The sequence below is a fragment of the Sciurus vulgaris genome, assembly GCF_902686455.1.
Source record: "Sciurus vulgaris genome assembly, chromosome: 6".
Lineage (NCBI taxonomy): Eukaryota > Metazoa > Chordata > Mammalia > Rodentia > Sciuridae > Sciurus > Sciurus vulgaris.
Window position 1 is genome coordinate 121,861,314 of NC_136466.1, and position 23,970 is coordinate 121,885,283.

General features: G+C 45.2%; 1 long non-coding RNA gene across 4 annotated transcripts in view; it reads right to left on the minus strand.

The window, feature by feature from the left end:
- Window positions 1-1,338: 1,338 nt before the first annotated feature.
- LOC306664948 overlaps window positions 1,339-23,970 on the minus strand; it is a 37,811-nt gene continuing 15,179 nt past the window's right edge. Inside the window, exons 2-6 of one of the 4 annotated variants that reach the window (XR_013764875.1) lie at window positions 18,749-18,900; window positions 12,537-12,620; window positions 11,191-11,377; window positions 3,252-4,187; window positions 1,339-1,573 (exon numbers count right to left, since the gene is read on the minus strand). This is a non-coding gene — a long non-coding RNA (uncharacterized lncRNA). Of the gene's footprint in view, window positions 4,188-11,190; window positions 11,378-12,536; window positions 12,621-18,748; window positions 18,901-23,970 lie in introns of all 4 variants that reach the window. The other 3 variants (XR_013764874.1, XR_013764876.1, XR_013764873.1) reach the window with 3 other exon arrangements.

Here is a 23,970-nt window from a genome sequence, read left to right on the forward strand (position 1 = left end):
AGGTGGAGATTCAGGTGGCATTAAGGAGAGCTGGGGGTGTTGGAGCAACTCAGAACCAATAGAAGTTTGTAGGTTGAGGTGGAGAAGATTTAGAAATATGCAGGGCACCAACCAGAAATTTGATCTACACTGGAGTCCAGGCGGGGAAGCTTCCAGGGAGGCAGAGGGTCAGGCACAAAAATGGCTGCTCAGGAAGCACTGGGTGACTGAGGCAGCTCCTCTACCCACAAGCCAACAGGAAACAGAGTCCGGGTGTCAGACAAGGGAGGTTCTTACCCCTCCATAGCCAAAGGTCAAATGCAGAGACATGGTGGGAAGATGTAGAGGAAGCTGTGGACTCATTCACTCAACTTCTATTCCAAAAACCTCCAGGGACCTTCTGTGCTGCCCACACTAGAAATGAGTAATGAAGTGAAAGCTTCCGTTGTTCCTTTGCAGTCAGGGTTCCTCCACCCAGATGTTCACTCTGGAGCCCAGGTAAGTGGGTGAGAGGCAGGGCACGAGCTCTTGACTCTGCTGGCCCAGATTATGGAGAGACAGTGGCCCTGCAGTGAACGTGGGGACATGGTATTACCAGGCACATCTGAGATAGGGTCAATCTGAGAACAGGAATCATTTCAAAAGCTCCAGCTCAAGCTGCACGTCCAGCCTTTCCAAAACTCTGTAGGCCAATTAATACCTGACTCACAATGCCCTCCTGTTTCAAAGAGCTGCAGTGATTCCTGTCGTCTCAGCCAGCACAGGTAGTGGCAGGCCTGGCCACTGGACACCTAAATGGATCATGTTCAAATCTCCACTTATGTGACAAAATTATTTTCAGTGATAATCAGTAATTATTCTTCTTCTCACTATTCATTCATTAACTTTCAAGACAATAATTTTTTAAAAAAATTTAATTTTTAAGATATTATTCAAATTTGGGCAACCAGTTCATGTATAAATTAAATTTGCATTCACTAAGTTTTAAACACAAATTTAAATTTGTGACATGGAATGACAGAATTGAATTGAGATTTTGTCTTCTGGCTTTGCAATCACAGTGCCACCATCCTTTATCAATTGTTGAAATGCCAACATATCTAGTGCCACAGGGGCTGCAGACACATGCCAGGCCTGATGCCAGCTTGAACCATCTAGAACTGCTCTTCCTCACTGGGAGTTCTAATTAACTTTCACATAGAAAATATTTATTGAAGGATAAGTAATAAAATGTGCATGTCTGAGTGTCTGTATGCACATGCATATGCACATATGTATATCTGAATATGCATATATATTAACATGTATATAAACATATATACGTATATAATTAAAATTCAACAGTCACCACAGCAATTGTTTAGAAAGTGAACCAAAAAAAGATGTGGGGGGAGGATTCTTTTATCACTGACATTGTTTAGAATTGCTGGCCTGGGGATAATAAAAAGCAGACTGACTTACAGTCGATTTTATTATTGGTTTTAAATCCTCTGCAGACGATGCAGTCCTGGCCAGCATGCACCAGGCAAGACACTCCAAGCGCCCGGCCTCTGGCACTGTGGAGCCCCCAGCTGGGCCTGAGCCCACTCCAAACCTAAGAGGAAACGGTGAGGTGACCTGAGACACCAGGTTCCACCACATTCCAGGTGACTCAGCCTAATCCCCTGGTGATTCCGCAGACTCCCCAACACTGATGAAGCATAAAGACCCCCTCACACTTGCCATTGGTGGTGAGGAACTGAGAGCCCCAAGCTGCTGAAGCCACGATGCCGAGTTTTCAGGGGTGGAGTGACTCACCCACCCCACATGATGGAAATGTGCGCTTCAGCACAATTGAAAGTCATTTCATGGCATGAGTGCACCCACAAATAGTTGAAGCTGAAAGTGTTAACTCTGCCAGTGCCAAAATTCTACCTTCACTTACACCCTTGGAGCCCTCCAGGCCCAAGGAACTGCTAGAGAGAAGGCCTCCAGCAGAGGCAGGCTGCCCGGGCAAGGCCAAGGGCACAGCCTGCAGTCACAGAGCCTTCTCTCTCTCGTCCCCTCTGAGCCCTGGCTGCTTTGAAACATCAACTTTTTTGAAGGACAAAAGCCAAAATTGGTGCCTGGTGTTCCTCAAAGTACCCAGTGGGAAGGTTAATTCCCTAGCTCTGGGGTAGTCAAGCTCATCCTTTCTCCTCTAGATGAGGAGCTTTTAACATAAAGGTACAGACTCACAGAGGGAGGCTAAAAACAAAGCAATTTTTTTTTTTAACACTGGTTTCCAAGATGTCATTGGAACCTAGGAGAATGTTTCCCTCAATAAATAGAAAAGTAGTTCTCACCGTCACCTGGGAGAGAGCATTGCACACCGGGGGACAAGACGCAGGGTGGGCAGCATCTAACTGACACACATGGAGCCTCAGAAGACCATGACCTTCCTCTAAAGAACAGCAGGCCAGGTGTCTATGAGCAGCTCCCAAAGATTTTCCCAGCAGTAAGGGTTGTATGCCAGTCTTCTTGCCTGCCACCAGTACCCCATTCTATAGGACCAGGGCCTGTCATCCTGCCCTTACATTGAGTGGTCAAGAAGGAGGGGTCCAGCAGTTAACCTCATGGCTCATGCATAGGTGTGTGGGAGTAGGAGGACATTTGTTGCTAATACAGCACTGGCACCTAAAGAGATCGCTGTATTACTGTCAAGTGATGTCAGGCAGCCTTATATCTAAGGACTATGGGCCTTAATTACTCCAGGGAACAGACTGGTAGCCGAACAAAGAAAGGATTGTTACAAAGGCCCCTTTGTTGAAAGGGCCTTTGTCCCAGGGAGGGGATGGCTCCTGGCACCCCTTACCAGTCACCAGCCCAGCATGGGGAGGTCATACAAGTCTAACCAACCCTCGGGTATTTCAGAAGACCTATCATCAAGTCCCAGCTGGCTCTGGTTTGCTGGCTGTGGGATCCAGTGTAAATCACATATCCATTCAAAGCCCCCATTTCCTTCTCTATAAAATGAAGATAATGGACGTGAATTTCACCCGCCTTTCCCCAGTGCCCAGGCAGAGCACCCCAGGGCTGCTGGAAGTGTAGGGCGCCCTTGACCTGTACACTTGCACTGCTGAGCAGTATGTTTGCCCAACTCCCGCAGGCAAAATCAATGTGCCCCACCTTAGTCATCCCACATATAGTAAACACACATGTAATAAGAAAAGGAATGTGTTTGTGCTGGATATTTCTCCTCTTTCCTTTCCAAGACCCAAACACCCTGTCAGAAGTGAGAGGCAGAAACTCACCTCCCACCTGGAAGGCCAACAAGGACAGCTGCTCCTTCCCCTCACTGTCCAGAGACAGAGAAGCAGCTGGACCTATGCTCAGCCAAGTGAATGCTCCCGTCCTGAACCTGGAATCAGGCATGAGACAGGGGCTCCTGGTGATGCTGGTGGAGTAGAGTCCCAGGCAATGAGGAGGGCCTTGGGCGCAGTCCTCACAGCCTGTTCTGTGGGACCTGTTGGGGGATGGACTATTGCTTCCCAAACCCTTGCTACCTTTTCTGAGCTTGTTTCTCCAACCTCCTGCCAGGAATCACCTTCCAGTACATTCCTTTTCTGCTTAAGTGACCCAGCCTTGGAGTCTATTGTTTGTAACCAAGCTTTCTGCTTGATACTGTGAAAGATATAGTCAGGGAAGAAGTCACCCAAGATCCACAGAATTTTTTTTTAACACGTGCTTATACAAATATATGTATTGCAGCTTTACTTAAAACTGTGAAAACTGGAAAGAGCTCATAGCTGATAGTAGTGACATGGTTAAATGAACTCTGATTCCTTTACTTGGAAAAATAACTAATCATCAGAGTAATGGGTATGAAGATGATGGGGTGACAAGAGAGGCCCTCGTGGGGTAGACTGAGGAGTGGAAACAAGACAAGAAATTGTATGCATAAGATATTTTACCCTCCACCCACCCAGCTAAACCCCGCCAAAAATAAGTTCCCTAAGGAGCTAGACTTTTTATCTTTCTTGTTCAAGGTCTCAGCTAGCCCCTGGCAACAGTAGGCACTCAACAAATATTTATGGCATGAATGAATGAATACACAATACACAGGGAAGATGTAGGAAAACACCTTTAAACACTATTCATGACTATTACGGGTTAGTCAGAGTTTTTAAAGTCCTTGTCTTCTTTTCTCCATTTCCAGCTTTTTTCGTCATGCACTTTAATTAATTTTCCTGAGAAGAAAAAAAAAAGTTTTTCTTAGTCCAAACCACTGGTAAGTGACCCAACTTCCCCTAATGTTTATGTACCCTCTCCAGAGACCTAAGATGCAACCAAGCAGGGTGATAAGGGGAAAGGAACATTTGCTCCCCTTGCCAAGTGGAAATGCTCAGCCAGAGCAATCCATTAAGAAGCCTGGCTCTGCTGTGGAGTAAACACCGCCTTCCTGTGGGCAGCCAGTGCCAAGTGACCTTCACAGCCCACAGCTGGAGCCTGCTGCAAGGGAGTCAGTCTGGGGTGATGCAGCATCGGCAGGTGCCCAGGTCAGGTCAAAGGCCACCTGGCCCTCCCGTCATCTCTGCTTGTCATCACTGGCTTTGTCACCAGTCCACGCACACCACAGTCTGAATAATGGCAGATTTCATAGCCAGAAGGAGTTCAAAGGAATTGACTGCCCCATCAGATTGGCATTCAGCTGAGGCTGCCACCAGCTTAGCAAGTGGGACCCTGTCCCACCTCTGAATGACTAAGCAGGGACATGGAGGAGTCAGCACTCTGCTGAAGTCAGGAGGTCAGCTTCCAGCAGCCCTGAACTCTCACAGCAGGAGAGGAAAGAGGATTTTAACCAGCCATGTGAGCCATAAGGAAATGAAATCTGTCGACTGTGGACACCTGCTAAGACCACCATCTCCAGACCACCACCAGCTTGCACTCACTGTTATACATCCACCTGCTCTCTTTCTCTGTCTCCATAAACACACACACACACACACACACACACATTTTCATAATGAAAAAATCAATAAATTATGCAAAGGAAAACACTGAACGTACAGAAAAGGGTCGCCCAAAAAGCACACACCTGAAAGGCTCCTATTCTAACTTCATGCCCTCTTCTTCCCTGCAGCCATCACTTCCCCTTCTCCTGTCAAAACCAGCTCTGTCCTGGCTTCATTCAACCCAGGGCTACCAGACCCAGGATCTAGGGCACACCCTGTGGCATGTTTTCCTCTTTGCAAATGGGTGCCCACAGTGCAATGCCAGCTAGTGGCAGCCCCCTGGAAACTCTGTTCCCAGTCCTGCAAAGTCTCTTCTCCAAGCTCAGAAAGTGCCCCTCCTTCAAATTCTGGGTCCTCCTCCAAGCTGCTGAGGTGACCACACCAGAGGTCTGTGTTCAGCTCTGCTGACCCTCCTCTAAGTAGCCAGTGTCTAACAACCCTGACCTTTTGCCTTTGCCTCCTCAGCCTGGAGTGGTAGCTGCTTCCACAGTATTCCTCTGAAATACCTCAGGATTCTTTTTCAGTTTTTTGATCTGCTAATATTGGTTTAATTAATTCCCTTTATTAAATTCTCTCTGTTAAAATAGCTATCATGATCAACTCCTTACTTTAATAATGTTTACGTGGTCAAAAGACTTTTTGGAGTAGCATTATTAGTTTTGGTTTCCTTGGTTAGTTTTAATGTATTCAATTTAAATCAATACTCATTTTATTTTCCAATGATGCTTTAAGTTTAAAATCATCATATTTGTGTGTCTTCCTGATTGGACTCTTACCGGTATTAGAAAAACTAATAGGAAAAAAAAAAATGTGTCAAGTTCAATCTGCTCATGAAGACAGGTTTCTGGGGCTTTGATGGAGTGATCCACCTCCTCCTCACCCAGGGTGGAGAAGAGCTTTTCATCTGTCATGTTCAAATGATACTTCTCAAGGAACTGTGTTCAAGACCTAATTGGAAGTTACCACCCACTAAGCTGTTTGAGTCATTGACCATTTCTCACTTAGATTCCAAGGAGTTTTATGTACAGTTAAACAGAAAAGGTACATGTGTCCTTTAAATAGCCAGGGGTTCCAGAAGAAAGGAAAGAAAAAAATTCTGAAGAAAGAGGGTCTCAGTAAGAAAAAGAAGACCCAACTGGAGAAGAGAATGCCATAGAACAAATACACAGAAGGAGTTAAGCAACCTAACTCTTCCTAAAGACCAAAGAGAGGCCACCACACTGAAAGTCAGGAGAGGGAGGACTATTAAAATCACAGGTGGTTGCAATAACCACACGTACATTCAGTGCTGAATTTCCAATCCCTATCTCCTTACTTTGGGAGCAATTAGTCTCGGGTGAAAAATTGCACTTGCAGCTAATTGCACCTGCAATTACCTACTTCCGGGTGCAATTAGCCACTTGAACCTAATTCTGAGTGTGCAAGTGTTTAATTGCATATGTGAGGAGGTGATTCCAGACACAGTTAGTTGTGCCCTCAGTCTTTGCACCTGCAACTAATTGTGACTAATAAAACAAGTCATCATACAAGTCAGGTTGAAGGCACATATGGTGACCCTGTTTGGGGAACCAAGAATTGGATTGGTTGGACTGATAGATGTACAAGTGTACTAATGGGAACAAAGAGACAAATCGTTAAAATTGTCATTCTTTGGAAGTATGATAACATTATCCACATCCCCTTCATACCGTCATGTTCCTCCTAGGCTATGGAATTCCAAGTCAGCTGATCAAAGGCAGTACCCTGCCTTGACTGACATAAATATTTACAAAGAGAGCAGTAACACTTCTGCTGACATTGAGGAACAGCCATAAGGTGAAGGTCAGAACTACATTGTGGTCAAATCCCCATTTTTTTGTTTTAACTCTGATGAGAGGGGTCAAAACACTCAAGTATCAAGTATTTATTGAATGCCTATGTACTACTATGCACTAAGTCATATAGCAAATCCAGAGATCAATAGACATGGCTTCTGCCTTCAATTTCCTGTCAGTTCCACAAATAATTATTGAAATCCTACCATCTGCTTAGCGTGTCAAAGTGTTCATGAGTTTATTGAGAAAATCCATTTATTCTATCTTTCTACAAATATTTATATATCAAGCCCTCATAGAAGCCAGATTTAAGTTGAGAAGATAGATGTTAAGTAACTATTTACTCAATTAATGTCCTCACTTTGGGGTCTATGAGAGTGCATGAGTAAGGCCTGCCCTGGGCTGAATGTTTAAGTAAGAATTCTCCAAAGAATTTATGCCTGAGCTGAGATTTAAGATACAGCTAGAAAGAAGACTAGGGAGAGAGGGCCCTAGGTGGAGGGAAGGAAGATGCAAAGGCTCTGAGACAGAGGAACACGCCAGCACTGAAAACAGGAAGAAGGCCAGAGCTGCTGGAGCAGAGGAAGAGGGAGAAGGGGTGAAGTTCATGTAATGAGCAGATGGGGTCCTCCAAAGTACCCAAACTTACCCCAGGAGAGAACTGATGACCCCCTTGGGAATGAAGGGCATCATGCGGTCTATCAACAGTAGCCAAGTGGGAATCCTGATGTGAGATATTTTTGCCTCTCTTGTTCTTATCTCACCAATACCCACCTGGACCCTGGAAAAGCTGGAGAGAGATGAAGTAGAGGGAAGACCAAATGGCAAACTAATCCCTCCTTCCCAAATGCACAATCCTGACCTAAGCTTTAGCTTTAGCTTAGGTCAGTAACTTTGATTTGGAGGTGAGATTGAAGTTTTCCAAGAAACTAGACTGGAACTTTAATATTTGAAACTAAATCTCATTATCAAAATTGTTCTGATAGTTGGGAGCAATCCAGAAAGCTCTGGATCAATGTGTGAGTCATTTCTTAAGGATAGGACATAGGAAACCACCTGAGCATGCTTGAAGGCTGAGTGGGAGAAACATTCAGTAAGAGAGGAAGGATGCACATAACCCTCCAGAACTGAGGTCAGAAAAGGCAGGAAAGTTCCACAGAGATAAGAAGAACCTGATGATTTGGATGGAGACGAGGGACCAGGCACTGTAAGAGGAGAACACCAGCGACAGAAGCCATTCTCAACGGGTGGGAAGACTCAAGAGACTGGCCTGGCTGGAGTACTGGTGTGAGGTGTGAGGACTGGAGTTGGGTAGGACATGGACAAAATCCCAGTGGAAGGGACCCTCAAAAGACTAGCAATGGGAGTTAGGAATCTTGGGCATTGAACCAGGCTGCTCTTCCAGCAGCAAAATGATTTGGTTTCAGCCTAAAATGAAGGGTTCATGTGAAGCACTCCCATCCAGGACTGAAATCATGTCTTGTTTCCTCTCTTTCCTCTCTGTACACTGTCGGGCAGGGGGTGGGAAGTCATCATGGTGAGGACATTCCCTTCTCTTCCCAGTTCCTTCCTGCCATGCCTGGCCAAGATGGAACCTGTGGGTTGTCAAGTTTTGGAGGGAGAGTAGTAAAATCTCCTCTTTTTCTACATCTCTCCTCTGGCCTAGACCGGATGGACCCCGTCATTCAGCAACTCCTTCTTCAACACCCAGGAGGACCAAGTTCACAGCATCCCCAGAGTCAGGTTATGACCATGCTGCTGGCGTCTCGACAAGATGCCCCTCTAACATTCCACACCCTCTTCACTCATTCTCCCCTCCCAATTCTTGAGTCTAAAAGTAAAAGACCCTGAGACAGTGAAGGCACAGGCTGGCAAGAAGTCTGTGTCCCTCCTGGGAACTGGTGCATAAGGTCTGTATCTGACCTCAGCACAGGCGGGAGAGAGACCCTGGCTGGGTGAAGCCTCTGAATGTGGGCATCACTGGTCACTGCTGTCCAGCCTTGCCCACCTTAACATATTCATCTCCCACTCCAGCATCCCTGACCTTCTCACTGCCTCCCTCTGCACTCTTCCCGCAACTCCTTGGCTTCTGGCATCTTCTCTCAGCAGAGTATTCCCAGTTCCAGCAGAGGTTGGGGGAAGAAGGCCTTCCCCAGGGACTACTCTGCGCTTTCTCCTCAGACATGCAGAACATGGTCACTTGTCCCGGCTGCTCCTGCTTCCTGGAGTCTCTTCCTCCACATGTTCTCTCAGGTGGCTTCTCCTGGGCAGAACTGACCCTTTGCAGAGAAGGGTCTCTCCTCTGCTGCCTTTGAAATGTTCCTCAACTCATGAAACTCTTCTCCTTTCCTGTCTCTCCTTGTAGGCTGTCCTACGCAGGAGAACAAGGGTTGGGTTCTGTATGTTGGTGTTCCTTTAGTGCCAGTAAATGCTCTCAACTTCTCAATAAGTGATGGGTGAATGAATGAATGAATGAGCGAGTGAGTGAATGTTAATATTCCCACCTCCAGGTCATCTAGTCCCTTTACAGATGAGAGAATTGACCCTTTCCCCAGAAAAGAGGAAACAGAAAAGCAGCAGAGGCAACTCCACTATGCTGGAATGCTGAACTTGGATGTGATTTATTCAAATTAAAACTCTGGGGGAATTGTTTCAGAGGGATCCATAAAACAAATGTCATTTTCACCTGGAGAACTCACCCAACCTTCTAACCAATTTCAAATATAGTTCTTTAATGCAGATTTGACAAATTTGAAATCTCTTACACAAAGTCATTTATCATCTAATGTGTGCCTGCCCTACGCCACAGTTTAAGTTATAGCTTTTTAATGGGGTAAAACATTTCTATAAAATCATCAAAATACCTTAAACCAAAACTGCCTATAAGAAATTGATGAGTTTCAAGCATTGATTCAGCCCCTGGAAACGTCACCCTTGCCATTGGCACCATGGGCACTTCTAATAAAAGCAGCTAAGGAGGTATAATGAATATCTAATGAACCATTTTGTATGTCAATGTGGTTTCTCAAACTGGAAATAAATCAATGAGCCTTACAAAATGCATATTTTAGTGGTATATTCATAAACAATAATCTTGTTTTTCTATCAGGACTCGGGTGTCATTCTCTTTATAATACAACTGGAGAATTTATTATGTACATCCACAGCCCAGAGCTTCAAGGGGGAGGGCAACCTAGTCCATGTGTGATTTTTCCAATGTCCTTGTGTAGGAAGCTTCGAGGGTCAGAGGTGAACCGAAGCATTTCCTATCTAGTAGCAAACATAGGGCATGAGAATCCTAACTCATGAACAATGTCACGGAAACATCCAGAAATACTCCACCGGGAAAAGCCTCGATCAAGTGCTGTGGGCTAAGTGAAGGAGGACACCATGATGATCCCGTCTCCAGGCACTGTAACTGACCCTCTGGGCCAGGTCCACCAGAGGCAGCCTTGCGTCACAGGACTGGAACAAGCTCCTCTGGTAATGGTCTAGTGTGTTCACCTAGCTCCTGCCAAGGTTTACAGCTGTGCTGTCCCACCCACTTCCTTAACTGGAAATGGGGTAGTTGCTTCCCCTCCTGTTTGCTCAGACCCTATGACCCAAAGCTGCCTCTCTATCTCTGTGACTTCCCTTCTAGAGGCCAAATATAACCATCCTTTTCCCGGCCCACAAAAATTCCAGTCAGACTGCTATACACAGTGACAGACGTCCAGAGAGCATCTCACCAGCTCAGCCCACAGCCAAAAATAACAGCCACTTGGTTAGTATAGGCTGGGGATTTTTTTTTAATTTCCTATTGTTGTGACTTTGTTGGGATTTACTTTTTTGGTTTGGTTTTGGTTTTGTCTTTGGAAAGTAAACTGAGTAAATGAAGACAGTTGCTGCATCAACTTCCCACATTAGGCCCAGGGGTTTAGTTTAGTCAAAGTGGGTCATGACCAGGAAGGTAGTCACCCCTTAAGTCTCCTCTGAGGCCTACACAAAAGGAGAGGCAGGCAAGTATTTCTCTTCACCCCTTGAGTCACCCCTGAGGCCTACATAAAAGGAGAGGCAGGCAAGTATTTCTCCTCCCCACTCTGTCAAGCACTGCTTCCTGCATGGCCAAGGTCATGCTGGGACCTAACCAGCAGGCTCCTCCCTCAGTCTAGCTGCAGGAAGTCTGGAGGAGGCCCCACTTCAGGCCAGGTGGGGACCTTTCTATGCCTATACCCATGATACACCTGGGCTGCAGACAGACCTCGAGCCCCCAAACTGTCAGTTTAGTGTAAGGACTCAAATGACTTAAATCATTAATTTATTTCTTTAAAAGTAGACAGTGTTCAACAACAACCAAGCCCACTTTTGATCTGCTTCATGTCACACAAGGCTCTTGTCAACCCTGTCTTTTTGCAGGCCAACACACACATCTTATTAAGTCTTACCTAGCGGGTGACATTAAAATGAAGCATGCTAAAGAGATGGAGGCAGGGGAAGATGATTTTTTCCATGCCCTGTTTCCAAATGCAATGAATAATAAGCAATTTTGCAAAACTATAACCTTCAATTGTTGGAACATCTTTGTACTTTTGTTCTTCAAAGGCAGAATGTTTTCTGGCATTATGTTGCCACCTGAGAAATAAAAACATTCCCTCAATTTCTCCATGTGCAAGCATATCACACAAATACATCTCATTTCTTGTCATGTTGTATGCTGTCCCAGAATCAATAAATAATTTATACATTTATCAGCTCCCCTGTAAATGTTCTCTCTCTCTCTCTCTCTCTCTCTCTCTCTCTTTCACACACACACACACACACACACACACACACACACACACACACATCTATACTCTCCTATATGCTAGTGTCAGAGATGTCTTCTATATTAACAGAAACAAGCAACCTCTTGGGTATTTCTCTACCATGAAATTAACTTTGCATCTTATCCAACAAATGAGTGAAAAGTGATAACAGGTCCCTGCTCTTTACAGGAAACTAAGTGCTAATCTGCAAAAGGCATTATGCTAAGAATTTCACAGCATATATTCTGAAATTGCTCTTCCCCAACCCCCAACCAGGAGGGTCTTTATTACTCCAGGACCACTTAGACCGTGGAGGGAACACAGCTCCCTAAGTTTCAACTTGTTCTATTTAAGTTGCTTTTTCTTTGCTTCGCCCTGGGTATTTATCACGCTTGTCATTAAGAACGGCTTCTGAGCATCTAGCAGTGCCAAGCATGGCGCCAGGTGCGTGTGGTTGGCAGTCCTCACCTCCGCTGCTGTCCACAGGCTCCAACTTGGATCTAAGCACGTCATCCTTCACACCCACATGGCAGCAGCATCTTGGGGTGACACCAACATGGGGATGAGCAGCAGGCACAGACCGAGGGCAGCAGCTGCTATGGGCAAAGTCACACGACTGCACCTGGCACCTGCTTGTCTCTGTTCTGCCACCTCTCCCCATTTGGAAGGCTTTTGTGTTGCACTGATGTTGTGAAAGAACCACAGGAATGATAGAATCTTGGAGGAAGGGATGGTAAAGATAATCTTGTCTGACTTGCTCATTTTCAAGATAAGGAAATGGAGGCCCTGGGGGGGTTAAGTTCCTCGGCCAAGCTCACACAGGTGGTTGTCGGCAGAGCAACGACCAGAAGTATAGTATCTAATTCACTTTCCAATATTCTTGCCACTGTGTCAGTGGCTTCCTGACATTTGTTAGTATAATCCATGTGACCCACCACATATACATACATGTAACCAACACAAACATTTCCCAAAACAGTACTTACCTTTACTATGTGATGCACTTTTATATTTTCTAGTATAATATGTTCATATTAAAATATTCTGGCGCTTGCTTAGCAGCATGTACACTAAAATTGGAACAATACAAGGGAGATTAACAGGGGCCCTGCACAAAGATAATGTGCAAATTTTTTTGTGTGTGTGTGCATTTATCAAATGGTACTTTTCTTTCCAGGGATAATATTTATAAGTATTCAATTATATGGTTTACATTGTTTCTGATTAGACACATCTACAAATATGTGAGAAGGTGGGGGCTGGGTTAGATACATCACAGGGAGGATGCCTTCTAGTTCTAACCTGTCACATGCCTGATCGGAAACTATCTTACTTTCTAATCTGCCCTCAATTCTGAAAGATAGAATGGTATAGGAGAAAGAACACCAGACATAAAGTAAAGACCTGGACTCTGGGCTTGGTTCCACCAACTACTTAAATGTATAAATTTAGGTGAGTTTCCTCTGGGTTCTGTTATCTCATCTGCAAGATCTAGCTGTTGCTAATTGTCAAAGTTCTGAGAAGTAAATGAAATAATGCAAATTAAAGTAATAAAAAACTCTATATACAAGTCTTGTCCTAAATTAAATTAAAATTCTCACATTTCAAAGAAATACAGTGTCTCAAGATGCTCCTGGATTCTCATCAAAACACCTGCATAATGTATCATGAATAAATCTGGTAGAAGAAAGAAAAAGTATGCCCTGAAACTGACTCATTTTAAAATACTTTTTGGAGGAGTTCGAAGAAGAGGCATTGACCCTAAGTCTTGAGGATATTCAGCCTCAAAAAAAGGAGAAAACGTTGTGCCCAGAGATGATGCCATGCCCTTGAAAGGGAATCATGGTGACTCTCAACTTGAAAAACATTCAGGAAAGTTACTTCTGGTGAGCAGAAAGGAAGAGCTGAGTAGACCTGCGAGAACAGTCTCAGGTGGTTTGGACACGCTGCCAGGTGTGGGGGCAAGTCAGGCGGAGCTACTGAAAAAGAGTTGCGGAGGTGCTCAGCGTGGGTCTTGCTGCTTGTGAAGAAGGCCTCTTCCTGCTTGTGAAGGGACCGGGCTTGGTTTCAGGGCGTCCCTGCTTTGCAAGCGTTAATTTCAACTAATAACATTTAAAAAAAAAAATGTGATAGAAATTATGTGTTAAGACATTCAGAGTGCTTGCAATGACCTTGCCAGGAGTCAGAAGGGCGTTCGCCAGCTGGGAAGGCTGTGCAAAGCCGCGGAGCCTCCTTCATGTGAAGCCCTGCGTGGAGGTTTTGTGGCAGGGTGGGCGGGGCATCGGGGGCTCGGGTGGGCTCCTGAGGTGGGCGGGGCTGCCGTGCTGCGTTAGGCAGCACCCAAGTTGTCAGGCAGATCCTAAGCAGGAGAAGGACCCTGGCATGGGCGGAGTGGGTGGAGGTGACATGGGAGGTGGCTGTTCTGATTCCTAAAATAGTGCATTATCACTATTCATGAACTGTTGCAGGAGTCATGTTTCTCACCAATAATCTCTGAGAAATCACTTGGAAAAAAAAAAAAATGACTAAAGAAAAGGTTACAGTTTCAGTTATGGGTTCCAGTTGACAAAGTCCATGAAGGTTATAGCTGTCATTGTCCATGCCTACAGATAACTTACTTTGTGTTTTTGAATGAAAAGACGTTTGTACATTCCTTAAGGAAAAAAAAATTGACTGTACCTCACAAAATCGATTTCACAACCTTTCAAGTTATGAATCCCAAAACGGTGCACCTAGGGGGTGACGGGGGTGAAGGGCAGCCCCTCTCCTCCCACAGCCTCCCACATCTTCCCTGATCTTCTCTGGCACCTGCTCCACTGCCCTTCATTGCAAGGGCTTTCCCAGTGCCCTCTGGAAGCTTCATTCCAACGTGAGCAATCCCCTCCACCTTGGCGGGAGAGGTCCCCTTCCTATTTCTGCTGGAGCAGGGCTCTGGCCAGGCCACAGCCAGTCCCACCCCACCTCTCCCTGGAGGAGGCACCTCATCTTCCCCTTCTCTCAGGGCCTGCAAAGGGACAATCTGTATCCCCTTGTCCTGCTGAGGGGCCATTTTCTACTTCCTTCCTATAAATCCCCCTTCTCTCCCTTGTGCCATCTGCTTGCCCACCCCTAGCCTGGCTTCCCCCTCACATGTTGATATCTTCTCTCTATTCTAGATCTTGCCATTACCTCGGGCACTTGCACATCCTGCACACTTCCTTCCACTCACCTTCAGTCCCTCCCTTCCCTGGCCTCACTGTAGAATCACGTGGACTGAAATTGTGTCACGTGAAATATTTTCAATCTTTTCTTTTGCCTCTGATCACAACTCACTTTCCTGCAATCCTTGTTCCTGTAACTCCTCCAAACCTGACTCTCAGTCTCCTCGAGCCACTCCACCCACCATGCTTTCCACATCTCCTGCTCTCTAGGCTCCTTACGGTTTTGCTTCCTTCCACTTCCAAGCTAGACTCAAGGACCCAGCACTTCAATCACACTTTGGATGATACACTAAACACATGGCCTAGGAATTTGTTTGATGATACACATCCAACAGTGAAGTGAAATTTATTCATAAATTGCATTATTGGACTGACATTTTCTATATTTTTAAAAGACATCACAAGAATGGGACAGTGTAAAATGACCAAGATTGAAACAGGTCGATAGACTAAGTACTTTGGTATTCTCTGTCCATTCCCATTGGATCATCTTAGATACCTCTGATGGTATGCACACCCCAGTTTGGGAACCACAACCCTAAACCCTATCACTCTCTTCTCCCCATGTCACATCTACCCTGCAAAGCCATCCCTGGACCCATCTAACCATATCCTTTGCCAGGCGTTGGCCTGGTGCCCAAAGATCAGTTCTGTGCCAGGTAACCTCTCTGGACATACTCTTTCAGTTCACAAAAATGTCACTGTTAGTCCTCAAAGGACAACAGGCAAGCAATCTGCAAGAAAATGTCTTTCGTCTTCATCACAATGCCTGGCATTTGCCAGTGACCCACAGATGTTCCATGCATCAAGTTCTGTGCACATGTGGCACTTACATCCTGCTGGCTGCATGGTTATCAGGCCGGAAGAACACAGAAGAGCAATACCAACATACCAGGAAGTCCCTGCTGAGCACGTGCTTAGATCTGAAGTTGAGGGAAGGTCACTTAACCCTCCCAACACCTGGCCAGCCATTGTGACCCAAATAATAGACCTGACCTCCAGAAGCCAGACATATCACCATGGGTTCCAACTCAAGCAGGCCAGAGGAAACTGAGGTAGCTTAACTAGGGTCATCTTCTCACCCTGTCTACTCTAGGGTTGCTATGAAGGTGGGAAATAAGACCCCTCCAGACAATCTTCTCTTTACCCGAATGCTTGTGGCAACCCTGGCTAAAGGCACAGCCGCACCCATACTTCCTTCAGATTCCCCCTCACGAAGGATTCATGTACTAGAAGGAAGAGATGAACAGAAGAGTGACATGTCTTAAAGAAGCAGCCTGAGGAAGACACAGTGCAGACCAGGATTTAAGCCACCAGGTTAAGTCCTTAGGAGAGGCTCTGGTGAGAGTACAGGAGACTGCTCGTGACCACGGGGGTGGGGGACACCTTATTCCTCTCTCTCTCTCTCACTCAAATACACACCTGGAGATGCAGCCCCAGGGGAGAGGGGTCGACAGAAGGACTGTCCTAGAGAGTAGCAATGATTCCAGCAAAATCCCCTCGCTTCCCATCAGTTCTTTTTCTCCCCTCCTCATCCAGTGTTTCCTAACACTGACCTTCTGCATCATTCACTTATGGTCCATTATAAATGCAGATTCCTGGGTCTCATTCCAGATGGATTGAATCAGCAAATCTGAAACTGCCCAGGAACCTGCATTTAAACATTAAAGTTTGAGAACTATGAAAAAAAATCAAGTATCTTCTCTGCTCTTTTCAACCTCGCATCCTTAATCCATGGCCAACACTTCGCCTCTACCCTCTGGCCTCCAGAAAGCACCTGGACAGAAATAGAACCACCATGGTTTTCATCTTTCTGGGCTAAGAGTGATTCCCTTACTGTGTCTTGACTTTAATCTATGATAGCTCATCACTTGATGCTCCTAGAAGCCCTGTCTGCTTCACTGAATTTAGCCTATGTGCACAAGAGGAAAACTGGGAAAGCCTGGGAACTTAATATGACTATTGGGCAAACCTGATTACTTAATACACCGAATTCAAATAAAGTTGTCTAGAGGAAACCCAGCAAATTGGGTAGCTGATAGTTGGTCTAATGTCGATCCATTTGGGGCCAAAGCCACCATCAACCAATAGGTTCTACTGATAGACTTACAAAGATGCTAAACAAGAGATATGAATAGTAAAGACATTTTGCCATCTAGCTACCTCCCGGGTTGGGGTAGGAGATGGAAGTGACTCTGACCATGAAGTATGCTAACCTCAGAGAAAATTCTCAGAACCATTCTTCCCCTCACAGAATTTCTGCAGCACCAGTCCCCGCACAGCTTTGACGGGTGAGCTATTTTAGTATGAGAACAAGTAGAGTTATTGTTATCTCTGCTCTGAATCAAGGATGAAAAGAAAAGGTGAAAGGGGGAAAGAGGGTGAGAGAGAGAAGGAATGGGATGAGATGCAGAAATACAGAAAAGCAGGAAGGAAGGACCTCAGATACCAAAAGAAAAGGAACCAGGCACTCCCCACACGAAGTAACCAAGGGCCCGTTCGGGATCAAAATCGCGTGGCTTCTCAGAGGCCAGAGTAACAGTCCCTCCCTTTGAATCTCACAGGATTCTGGAGGGACAAAGAACATGATCCATGTCAAAGGGCTTTGTAAATGGTGAAGAGTTATCCACCGGTGCTGGTGTGGGCTCCCTATCTGTGACCAAGCCGTCATACCTCATCCCAACAGCCCTCCCCAAAGACTCCACTCACCACAGGCCCAAAGGCTGCTTAAATAGTAAGCCCTTTCCCATCAAGAAAGACATAATGGGAGCTTCTCCCAAGGCCTGGAGATTACCTAGTGAGCTTAATGAGGGTGCTATTTTAGCAAGAAACCGAAAATGAGGACAGACTATGCCCTCGGAACATACTACCTAGCTGTTCTAACAAACAGCCCACTGGAAGGCCAGAGCTCTGCGTGTTAACGAGTCCATGCATACTTATTTGGAGATCAGCAGGGCCCAAGCCACAGCTTCCTTCCTGCATCCGTTTTGTCAGCATTAAAGATTTCCTCCCATAGACACCTTGAGCTCCTTCTGGGGCTCTCCTTCTCCTCTGAGAGTGAGATGACAAGTTTTCCCCACTATTTAACATGTTGACAGACAGTCTTCAGTTCCTATTTCTGACTACCCCCTCTTCAGTTAAGCCTGACTAAAGGTGAGCGTGTCGCCAGGACCTGGTCACTAGGGGGAGGCAGAAAGCAACAAGGGCTAAACATTTCCCCAGAAAGAATGGCGTCCCCTGACATCCGTCTCTCTCCTTCAGCCCAGAAGCTGCCGGGTTTCTTAGCACTTGCCAATCCACTGAAACAATCATCTCAACTTCCTTAGTATAGTTCCTTAGTAAACTTATTTTCTTCTTTATCAAGTTTGGATAGAAAACAAAACAATTAATTTAAAAAGCAGCGCACAAGAACCTAAACATTATTTATGTCTCTAATTATCTCATTCTAGTGGGTATTTTAGTCCCTGTCTGGTCAGGACATTAATTATCTTCATAACTACAGCAAAAGTTAAATAATAAGCACCCAAGGCTACAGCACTACTGTAATGTGCAAGCTTAAATGAACTTATAAATTTTATTAATGGATGCTTTATACAACTCCATATATTATAAATCAAACAAGAAACCTATTTCTATCTTTTAAGGGTATGGTGAAAAAGCTTTAACATTATTGAGGATAATTTTTATTAAGTTTAAAACTCTCTCCTTTTTTTTCAGTAATGAGACTGTTATGAGGATAATTTAATCTAGTTTGTCATGAGGCACCCTGGCTTGTTAAATAAGTTAATAAATGACTGTGCATTAATCAAAGTGACAAAGCTATGAAGAGCTGGGGATGGGAGACAATTCTGGTGATAGTATTAATTAGTATTTAATTAGAAACTTAGGGCCCATAAATAAAAAAAATCATGGTAGAGACATTTATGCAAATTGCTTGGAGCCTGCAGTGGAGTTAGCTTTGCTTTAAAGAAACATGATTTTTTCCTAGCATACTGTACCTCGCAGCACCACGGCCACATCACGTGGCTTCGATGAGCTCTTCTTTTGTTTCCAATTTGTTCCAATTACAGGCCTGTAAACTCGAATCATCCTCTGGACTGTCTTGATCGAAATGTAGAGTTTCCACGATTTCTGCTGGGTGTTCTTTCTTCTTGATAAAGAAGAAGAAACGTTTTAAAGACATCAAGAAAGAGTTTCGGATCCTTCTCCTGCTCTTTTAATTAAGATGTGTGCCACCATTTTCAAAGAACAATTGGGGATTCCATTCGGAGCACCAACAATGTCTCTTTTTCCAATCCCGGTGCACGGTAGCTGGGTTTTGTATGTGATGTTACACTGAAGACAGAGTAGGCAAAACTGCCATTATTTTTATGATAATCACAGCACTATTACCTTTTCTCTCAATAACATATTTTGATAAATGGGCAATTTTTAATGGCCCAAAAGAATAATAACCATTTGCTTCTGAACGTCACCACTCTCCTAAGGTACATGTCCCCCTCTTTCAACCTTTATTATTTGTTGCATTTATTCAAGAAAGGCTATCCACAGTAAAACTGCTTTTTCTATTCAACAGTCTATCTCTGTCATGGTTCATTTATGTGTGAGCATGACGGACTGAAACCCGTATTATCCACAGCTGACAAGTGTCAGGGCGACAGTTCAATCAGCCCTTCCTGGAGATGATGCCCAGGGCCCCGTGTTTGAAGTAGGACAATAAAGCAGGAGACACAATCAGGGGCAAACGGATCTAGTCCCTGTACATAAAGGGGATTCTGCCTAATAACATAGAGTGGGTTTGTTTTTTGGGGTGTTTTTTTTTTCCTGTCTCCAAACACATTAGTCCTTAAACAGTGACTTAGCCCTTAAGAAAACCTGTGACTGACATGAAAATGCTGAAGTTTTAACATGGTTGGTTTATCCATAACCTCATGGGGCTTCTTCTTTGTGCACTCTGGTTTTGTCAAAGTCAGAAAAATAATGTATTCAGCGTCTGATCATTTTTAAGGAGTTGTTTGAATGGGATTTTAAGTCAGACATCCTGATGTTGACACAAGGATCATTTTCTTGTCCTTTTGTTTTACATTTGTGGAACAGATCATTTGCATCAGCTAATAAAATTAAAGCTCCAAAATGCATACAAAAGCCAGCTCCCTTCAGCAACCCTCCTCAATTCCCTCTGCGAGCCAAGTAAGCAGAGTTGCCAGGTCTGTTTCTTTACATGATGTTTCTCTGGAACACAGACTACAATGCAAATACATCTACAAAATTAGTGCTCCTTTGGCTTGGGTAGCACTTAGACACAAATGCATATTAAAGCATTTCACTATAAATCCTGACAATCAACAGCAGAGCCAAAGTCGATAAAATGCTAATAACCCACAGTCTGCTCCTCAGAGGGACAGGGATACGGTTGCCATTGCCTTGAAGTCTCCACAGACAACAATAGGCAAGGGAAGGTTGCTCACCTCCTTAGAAAGAGCCAGAACACTAAATGCCTCTACTAGGAAAGAAGCCAAAGACCCCCTACAGCATCATAAAACATCCAAACCAGAAGATACCCTCCAGGACATCAAATTCAACCTCTGTACCTTACAGTGAGACCCAGGCACATTCTGTGACTTCCAAGGTCACAGAATTTGTAAATGGCAGTTCCAGGATAAAATTAACAACCACAATGAAATCCTCTGCATTTTACTTCTCTTTATCTGGCTTCACTAGGCAAGTTAGTTATGAGTGTCTGATGAAAAGCAGAGTCCAGATCAGACTGTGAGCAGTGGTGCCAGGAGCCACCAAACATGATTTATGCCAATTCCCCTGTGGAAAATTCTGGGAGTACTAAGCAGTGTGTTCTCTCTGTGCTGGTTATTCCCCCTCTACTCTGCTCTGTCCCCAGCCATCTACTGACCTTGTTTTAGACAGCTTTTTTCCTGTTGTGACCAAAAGACCTGACAAGAACAATTAGAGGAAGAAAAGTTTATGTGGAGGCTCACAGTTTCAGAGGTCTCAGTCTGTAGATGGCTAACTCCATTACGTGGGGCCTGAGGTGCGGTAGAACATCGTGGTGGAAGTGGAGCGGGGAAGCATTTGGGAACATGGCACCAGGAAGCAGAGAGCTCTACTCCACAAGGACAAAATATATACCCCAAAGGCACACCCCCAGGGGCTCACCTACTCCAGCCACACACCCAACCTGTCTACAGTTCCCACCTAGTTAATCCCTATGAGTGGATTAATGCACTGATTAGGTTAAGGTTCTCAAAACCCAATCATTTCACCTTTAAACCCTCTTGCATTGTTTCAAACATGAGCTTTTTGGGGGACACCTAACATCAAAACCAAAATGCCTGCTTCTGCTCTGGGCCTGCAGAACACTTCATCCAGGCTCCATCTGCTGCTGGCGGCCAGTTGGGTTACAAATCAAGAGGAGGTACTGATGATGGTCATCGAAGTGTGGAAGGAGAGGGTTAGAGTGTCCCTCCGGCCTTGTTCCTGCTTTGAAGAGTCTACATCCTTCCAGAACTACACTTTCCACCCAAGGACCCTTCCTCCAGGGATCCAACTGTCCCAGGACCCCTCACCCAGTTTCCTCTACTTGGTCATGAAGTCCCAGGGGCTAAGAGTTCCCCACTGTTGCTAGCTGTAGTGCCTCTATACCTCTTGTTTGTTCACCTAACCCTGCCCAGACTTCTGAAGGTAGCCTTTCTTTAAAGTCTCCTTCAGTACCCTCTCAGTTGGGCTCCACTTCTTGTTGGGACCCTGACTTGTTGGGGGCTGTGCCATGTTGGCGGCGCCGGGATGGCGCCTGATCACATCAGCAGCGAGGAGGTTAATTGACATAAGCACACTCAGGTGATTTTCTCGTCCACGCACACAATGTATGCACATGTGTTCTCGAGCACTAATTGCCTGCTTGGAGCATCTCGCCTAATCTTTGCGTAAGAGGCGTGGCCCTGCTCTCCCGTCCTAGAGGTGATATAAGCATAGGCGGAGCCAGACAGACGCAGCAGCCATTAGCAAAAAAGCCAGAAGAAAGAACACAGCAGCGAGTAGGGGCAGCGGCAGAAGGCAGATCGCGGAACAGAGAAAGGCCTGTCTTTCTTTCAAAGTTTCTCTCTTAAGCAAAGTTTCTTTCTCTCTGATAAGCGGGGTCTCTCTCTCTCTCCTCTCAAAGCAAGTAAACCTCATTTCCTCTGTCCTCTATAAACAAGCAAGAAAGCAGTGCACCAAAGAGAAAGATAGAAGTGCCTCAGTTTCCACTCCACCACCCATAAGACCCGTGCAAGTTGTTGCTGCAGGCGGTGACAAATATCCATGGATTTTGGAACCGCAAAGAGCCAGCGACACTGACTAAACACTGAGTTACTTGAATTCCAAACTAGAATCCTTCCTACCTCTAGTCCAGTTGTTCTTAACATATTTTGGAATCCCACAGAGAGTGTGATGAAAGTTATGGACTCTCTCCTCAGCAGGTGGAAATCACTTACACACATGTACACAAAATTTTGCATATTTGTAGAATACTCATGGACTTCTCAAGATTATCCACAAAGTCCCCCAGGGAATCCCCCATACTCCCAGTATCTCTGCTAAACGAACCTTCCTCAAACCCATTTAGGAAGGTGTTCCATTTGATCCTACCATGTTCCTCCTTCAAAACTTCCAGGGGAGTCATGCCAACTACCATGAGCACGAGACCAGACCCCTTAGCCCAGCACCTCCGGCTGCTGCTGACAGGTTCTGACTAACGGAGCTGAGGAGAGGAGATTTAACACAGGAGTGACTGCCAGGTGTTGAAGAAGTAAAGGGACAAAAGGATGGTAAAGCAATCCAAACAAAGATTGGCACCAACAGGAAACCACTGCCTAGAGCTAGAGGGTCAAAGGGACAGGGTGGGGGTATCAGAGCCCAGGAGCCAAGGCTGCCTGAGAAGCCAGAATCATAGCAGCCACTGGAGCCTGGGAAAAGACCAGCCCCACCAAAGATGTTGCCCAAAGCAGAAAGAAAAGATAAGAACTCTCAGGCCTCCTCCTGTCTCAGCTCTCCAATCGTCCACTGGCTCTCTACTCAGCAGCCAGGTGGTGGTGGTGTGGAAGCCAGCAGGGACTGGGTGCCTTGAGGTCAAGGGCAGGGGGAAGACTGGAGACAGACCTGAGATCAAACAGTCAAATGAGTCCCACAAAAAGCCTGCATGGCCTAGCCTCCCGCCATGGAGTCTCGATGGCACCTGGTGGCCCTGGAAGTTTTATTCTCCTCATCACTATTGTGTACCAACCATGTGCCTGGCACTAATTTCAGGAGGTAGAAAGCTGGGGAATTCTGCCCAAGAGCTGCAAATAAATACTCAAGATTGAAGCTGGCAAATTGTTCAGGCAGAAAAGTAGAGAGGGTGGTTAATTAGAGCAAAGGACCACAGAGGTTTTGCCAGGCTGGTCAGGCAGTGATAACTCAGGCAGGACAAGGTCAGGAATCGACTGGGATAGGCAGAGAGAAACTTTGATGGCTTAATCAGAAACGTTGGAAAATATGATCAACAGATTTGGAAGAAACCAAGGAAACCACACCCTGGGCCTCTGCTTCAATTGCAGAGGGGCCAGATGTGCTGAGAGCAGTGGTCATACCCTGAAATCCCCTGGGCAGCTTTAAGAAAAATAAAAATGTGGGATCCCACCCACTGATGTGCTGAAGCCTGTTCTTAGCAGCTCACAAAAGACAGTAGTAAAATTTCTAGGAATTTTTAGTCAACTGTTAAACATAGCCATCATTAAAAATTAGATTATATAAGCTTATGATTAAATGTTTATTAAAAATAGAGAACAAATACTCAAGACGTACCACTTCATAATAATCTTACTCCTCTTAAGCTTTTGAGGTTGTTTATTGCTTCTGAATGGTGGAAACACTAAATAATGATGTGTTGTTACACATCTCTTCCCATCTCCAAGTTCAGTGCTACCACATTCATAGTTTATGGAATCATTACACCACAGAAATTAGCAGATGCTATACAGCAGGGCTTGATTTATTGTGTTGTTAAATTGTCTAAATCAAGGGTTGGTAAACTACAGCACAGAGCCCAAATCTAGTCAGCTGTCTTTTTTTGTGTTAGCCAGAAGTTTTTACATTTTTAAAGACTCATGAGAAAGAAAGAGAGAGAGAAAGGGAGGGGAAGGGAAGTGAAGGGAAGGGAAGGGAGGAAAAGAGTGGAGAGGAGAGGAAA